Source organism: Lutra lutra, chromosome 11, assembly GCF_902655055.1.
Source record: "Lutra lutra chromosome 11, mLutLut1.2, whole genome shotgun sequence".
Classification (NCBI taxonomy): domain Eukaryota; kingdom Metazoa; phylum Chordata; class Mammalia; order Carnivora; family Mustelidae; genus Lutra; species Lutra lutra.
This window is the reverse complement of record NC_062288.1, coordinates 106,511,195-106,517,871: the sequence shown is the minus strand read 5'-3', so window position 1 is coordinate 106,517,871 and position 6,677 is coordinate 106,511,195.

The following is a 6,677-nucleotide window of genomic DNA, read 5'->3' as shown; positions in this document are numbered from 1 at the left end:
TAATCTATAAAAAGTGTGATCACCTGCGATCGTTGTCTACACAACAGAGTATCGCCCAGGCTTGTCTCTCCAGCAGCAGCTGCTCGGTGGGGCAGCGAGACCACCGCTTTCCAGCCCATCATTGCTTTGCTCTGATGAAGGGGAGGCTCTTCCCGCGATTCAGAACTCACGAAGGATGTTGCCGCTGATCCCCGTCTTCTTTTGGGAAAAACAAACACGTCGCGTTTTCAGAGTTGAAATATATCCATGAGTCAATCAGTATTCACTGCTTTCAAGAGCCCGAGAGACGGAGAGAGAGGGAGAGAGCGTTACGGTTTGGAAGTCTGAGTCTTCCTCTACCTCGGCAAATACCAGGTCAACAACCATGCAAACACGGCCTGAGACCAGTGACACACCCGTCGCTCCCCAGGCCCGCACTCTGCGTGCACAGGAAGCGGTGACGATCTGGAACGTGTGTGTCCTGGGCAGCGACAGGAGAGCGCGAGCGCCAGGAGAGAAGGGGAGGGCAGGGCTGCGGCTGACCCGGCTGCTGAGGGTAAGAGCTCTTGGGCTTCCCTTATTTCCGGGCACGAGGGCAGCTGTGGTAGACGATGGAGTGTCTGAGTCATTAAACGAGATCTCTTGGAGATGCGTTGAGAGTTTGTTTGTTCTAGACGGAAAGGTCAATCCTATTTCAGTGCATTATGCCGGGTCTCAGGGACCATCTGTCCAGCACACCTGAGGCTAAGCCACACCCTCAAAAGCCCCTGCAGCTCAGGTCAGCAGTTTTTGAAGGTCTTTGCTTAAATGGTGGTACCTACCAGCCCCATGTAACACTTACCATCTGGACCCTTTCCAAGGGCACGGTGCTCCGTGGTGCCAAGTGTTGTCACGTTGCTGTGAAACGATCTCTAGAACTTTCCCATCCGGCAAACATGAAACCCTCCGCCGCATAAGGAGCAGCCCCCCTCCTCCCAGCTCCCCGCCACGGGGGGCTCACTGCCTGCCAAGCGGGGAGCGACCTGAGACTGTGTCCTCTGAGGCCGCCTTGAACAGCACCCCCAGCCCCAGCCTGCTTTGGGACACGATCCAAACTCAGCAGGTTCACAGCAACGAAACAAAAGCACGTCGCGCGCCCTGATCCTTGTAGGTGGCTGGAGCCTTGGGTTCGCTCAACACCAGCCACGTCCTTCGCTCCTCAGCCAGGGGACCAGCCGCGCCGGCCTCCTTTTCCTCCCCTGTGCGCTGGACAGAGCGAACTGCACAGAGCGGACGCGCCATTTAGCCACTGCGCGGCTCATAGCAGAGGCTCAGTGAACACCGGCGGTTACCGCGCGGCTTGCACGGCATAGTCTTTGTTTCATTAGTAGGTGATAAATTTGGGTTACGCCCCCCCGGCTATAGTATGTAAATGAGATCACCTGAGGACCTGTGATGACATCAAATTTCTCCAGTTCAGTGGCTTGGATTCTTGGTTGCAAATTAGAATCGTCCGAAACAGACAAATAAAAACCCTGTATAAAAATACCAAGGCCTAGGCCTCAACCAGATGAAATGAATCAGAATCTAGAGCTTGGGGAGCAGGTGTGAGCTCTTCTCCGATGTCCCCAGACGTGTTTTACGATGGAGCAGCTGAGAAGCCCGGCTCTAGATTACAGGCGCTGTGGACTGGAAGGTCGACCCGGAAAGGAGCGGTTTTGCTGCAAGACGGGGGCCTGGCTCCGCGCAGAGGGTATGAAGGTGGCTCTCAGGGGCAAAGGTTGGCTCCTACTGTGTGGCCCTTGGAAGCTGTGCAGATCCGGGGAGTTCAAGACCGTAGGAGTCTAAAAGGAAGAGCGAGTGTGAGCCGGCTCGCAGGCTCGGGCCGGACCGCGGATGAGAAGCTCTGTGGGCAAGGACGAGTGCAGCCACGTTTGGGGCTCCTCCCGCTTCTCGTGCCCGTAGGGGCTGCGTTTGTGTGTTTACTTTGAGCAACAGCTCTGTGTGTCTCACTAGGTAAACTGGGGCTCCCGGCCCCCCGGCCCCTCATCTGTCGGCTTCGGGGCTCAGATGAGATTGTATGTCCCTGCTCCAGGATAAAGCTGCCTCGAAGGGGTGAGAGCTGTCACCCTCCCTGATCCCCCGTCCAGGAGCCAGGGGAGAGCTCTGTGCCCTGTGGTGGGATGACCTCCCCGTCACTCAGTCTTCTGTTTCAGTGTCTAGCCCCGAGCCAATTCTGCATCTCTGGTCTAACTGGGGCGTTCAGTCCCACGAGATCCAGCCCCGTGCGCGGCCCAGCACCTCCCACCCCCTGGATGCCGTCTGCGTCCGAGCGAGGCCGCAGGAATTCTCGGCTCTGTTGTGGTTCTGCTAAGTGAAGTTTTATTTAACTTTAAACCATTTGTGTCTTTTGTAGCCACTTTTTCAGTGGCTTCTGCAAATGCCGGAACAGTTAATAGGCCGAAATTTAAACAAAGCAGAGATGATGAAGGTTTATGTTTTGTTTTGGAGTTTCAAGGACACATTTCTCCACATCTTTAAAACTAAAGAAAAACCCCATATTCATGGAGGGTGGTCCATTGGCGACCCACACCAAGGAGGTGTGACCTGACCTGTTCTCTGGGTCTCAGGAGCTCTGATGTCCTGATGAGACGTGTGGCTCGACGGTGCACCCCGTGTCCTGTTTGCTTTGAGACCTGCACCTGGAGGTGATGTCAGCCAGGATGGCCCAAACTCTGGTTCAGCAGGATGGAGGTGGACGGGGGAGCGGCCGGAGTACAGTTCCCAGACAGCGTCACAGCTGCACGGTGCTCACTGCTGACGTGCTCCCAGTCCCCCGGGTCAGACTCAGCACAACTCTGGACCCCCCCTTTCCCCTGCTCTTCCGAAGCCCCATCTGCGAGTCCCCCTTGTCTCCAACCCTCACCGGGACAATGAATAACCTTGTGCGGACAGGCGGCAGGTCCTGACACACCCAGACTCTCTCTTCCGCGTGCCTTCGGTGTCTCCTCCCTGCTGCCACCCTACAGAAGCGAGCCTGCCCCACGTCCAGGCCACGAGACCTGTGGCCGGGCCTCCAACAGAGGTTACAGAACCGGCAGCTCTCCCAAGCCCGCCCCTGCCCGTGCTTGCGTAAGGGCCTTTGTTGGTCAGTTCCTGATTCCGGCTCCTCCTGCTGCGCGGCCCACCCTGCCCCTGCCCCTGAGGATCAACATCGAAGCCCTCCCTCAACGACCGCTTCCTCCTGAAGGCCCTCCTGGTCCACCCCTTCCACAGGGCCTCTCGCACAAGATGCCGCACACCAGTGGCGCGGCCGCGGGCCTGGCCGCCTTGTGGGGCCGCTGATTGCTTCAGAGCGGCGCCCAAGCAGCAGGAGCGCGTCCTCCTGGGCCGGGGACAGAGCGAGCACTCCCCCGAATGTGGCACCGTGACCGTGGCGGTTCTTCTGGATCTCCTCTTACTGACACGAGAAACCCTGGGCCCCGAGACCCCGACGACAGCCTCTTATGACCTTGGTGGCATCACGTGCGGGGAGCTGGGCGTCCAGGGCAAAATTGCGTCCCTGAGGGGCTGACACAGGGACATTTTCTGGGAAGTCAGTGGAATTTGAAGCACCATTGAACCTCCTCTTCCCTCATAACCAGCCCAGACATGGAACCAAAACAAAAGCACACGATAGCTCTTCTTACGGAGCACCGTGTCTCTGCCACACGCGTGTGCTTCTCGGTCAGCGGCAGAAGGACAGTAACAAAGGTCTGCGTGTGCAAGCGTGAGGCCACATGTCCCAGGTTTGACCTAATCGTGGCATAAATCTTCGTTTTCGAGTGTCCCTGTTCAGAGTGGACATTTTCTGAATTTGAGGGTGAGCTCTGAGGTTCCAAGTGAAAAGGAAGCCCCTCCGCGAAGATTAGGCTCAGACCTCCTGCACCGGGGCGGGACGGAGGGCTCCCGGCGCGGCAGCCTGCGTGCGAGAGCGCCGGCGCCTTAGCCGGATCCCAGAGCCCTGCCCTGCTCTCCGCTGCTCAGACAACTCCCGCCACGTCGCCTTCCCTCGACAGGGCTGCATTTCAAGGGGTTCTTGATAAACCGGAACGCCGGAGGGGAGCAGGAGTTCGAGAAGTCTGTGCTCCGTGTCACCTGGGAATGGGTTCCGAGGATGGGGGGACCTGATTTGTTCTGAAGAAATGTAGGTAACAGGTGTCTTCATTAAATCTTGCCTAAAACATTCTGAGCCACCTGCAGGGCTGAGTCCGGGGTCCTTCCCGACCCCAAGAGCATAGAAAATAGGGGATGATGAGGACGCAGCAGGTAGGGACTGACGCACGAGCCTACCAGTGCCCTGCCGGAGAGGCTCGTTCTCCGGGGAGCTCACCTCCAGCAAGAAAGCATCAAGGACAAGTAGTGGCCTACGGGCGGGGCTGGGGGTGGGGTTCCTGCTCCCCTGGGACAGAACCAGAACTGCACACCCCATCTGCCCTGGTGTTGTTTTCCACTTCCTACAGCCGCCACCCACTGCGCACGACCTGCGTCCTGCCCCCTCGGGGCCTTGATCACAGGCAGACCTCGTGCGACAGGAGGGACGGCCGAGCACCCCATGCAGGAGGCCTGGAGCAAGCTGTGTGGACCCTACCGGCGGGTACTGGTTGAAATCGGTCCAGAAAGCGGGGTCTTTCCCAGGAAGGCGCCCTCCCCCCTCCCCCCCAACCCCGCTGTGCCGGCAGGGCGGCGTCCAGCTCTGCCGCACCGTGCTGGAAAGGAAGGCAGGAATGAGAAGCTGGGGAGAAGAGGCAGCTGTCTTCCCGGAGTCTCGGGTGTCTTCCTCTAATCAGCACCGGGGCTGAGCATGAGCAAGGGGCCTCCCTCGGGACCAGCCCTCCACGTGGGCAGAGGAAGGGCTGTGAGCACAAGCCCAGCTCTCCTCGGCCCGTGCACCCTGGGGAAGGGAGACCAGGGGCCATGCTTGAAGATTACCTGGGCGGTCCAGACACCCAGATTAGGTTAGCAGGCTCTCATCGTAGCTCTGCCACTAGCGAGATCTGTGATCTTGAGCTGGTTGGTCCTCCGAATTATAAAACCCTAGAAGGCTCAACTCTGAAAATCACCCAGTTCTTAAATTTCCTGTTTCCATATTTGGTCTGCGTCAGTGTGCCTGGAAAACATCAAGGTCATACCTAGAATCACAGAAGCGAAGGGTTGGAAGGATTTAACTGTGAAATGCGTCAGCTGGAAGGCTGTGAAAAAAATCTTTTTCAGGAAGGGTGAGAAACAACATTTCATAAAATTTTAATTTTCTATTAAAAAATTTCTGATCAGGATGGATGAGTTAATGTAACTCATTTGTTAAATGAGGCAAACAGCCATAGGGAGGTCATTCTCCCTTTACCCTATATTCTCCAAAATCCTCCACATCTAGAAAACCACTATTTTTAACATACTTAGGAGGACAAGTTCAGTTTTCCACACCGTGTCATTCCAAGCCCCTGATATTTTGTCTGCAACTTATTCTAATTTCCTTTTGTCGTATTTCCGTCGTCCAGGATCTGCCCGTGACATAAATAGGTCCAGTGTTTATATAAAACGTGTGTTGCTGGATAATCACTGCAACGCATTCTAGAATGTCACGCATTTTAGTAGCACTTTTGTTTTACTTGAGTCTTTAAGCTGATTAGGGAGGATGCTGGGACTTTAATTGGAGTCTCTGTTTTCTTTTAGTCCTTGGAAGACATCACTTTTTTTCATCGCACGTAGTTAAACGGTCACGAAATTCTTCCCAGGAAGACTTTTGTTCTTACTTTATTCATAGAATTACCCAGTTCCGGTCAGGCAGGTTGGCATTCCATACAAAAGATATCTTAATGATGTCAAAATAATGTATGCATTTCTCACCTTTGGACCAGAGAAAATGTAAGAGTATCTTTTTTTTTTTTCCCCCCCCCAAATAGCCAATCTTTCCAAAGCACTCAGCCCTAACTTCATTGTAAGCCGGACTCGCGCAAATCCTTACAAGTGTGGGCGCCTTTGCAGGCCTTCCTGCCGGGGCCTCAGTGCGGCAGTGTGAACGGGGCTCTCCCTCCCAGCGGGAATGCATTTATGATCATGCATTAAGTCTGTTTTTATTTCTCGTTTTATGGAAAATGCAGCAGTAATCCCTTTAGAATGCCCCTCAGCTTAAATCTCGGAGACCGTTCACGGCCGCCTCTTAATGTCTCAAGAGTGCTTCAAGTTGTATAAGCCCCATACTCAACAGGTAAAGCCCACTTTGTTCTATAGACATGGCTGGAAATAATGTGAAATTAAAGATTTAATCTTCTGGGGGCAACTCAGCCTTTCCTTAGTCCATCACAAAGAAACTAAAAAGTCTAGCACCTTTTCAGAGAGTAGAAAAGTCTTTGATTGGCAGGGCCTTGCTGCATTGATCCCCAAAACTATGTTGCTAAAAATTTTATTAATACAATTAGGCAAAGAGCCCGCTGGACCGTCCTACATGTGGGGGAGGTTTCATTTCATGATGAAGTTTGCTTCTATTATCAACCTAATTGACAGATTTATGTACAGGGGGTGGGGGGAGGAATCCAGCTTTGGTGACAGATTAAGTACCTTTTTCTCTGCTCACAAGAAAGCCCCGAGCCTACCGACACAAATGATAAGTGGCAGCCAGAGCAGCACTGATACAAGAAGGGTCAGACGAGCCGAGATTGTACGGAGCTCAATGTGCTCTT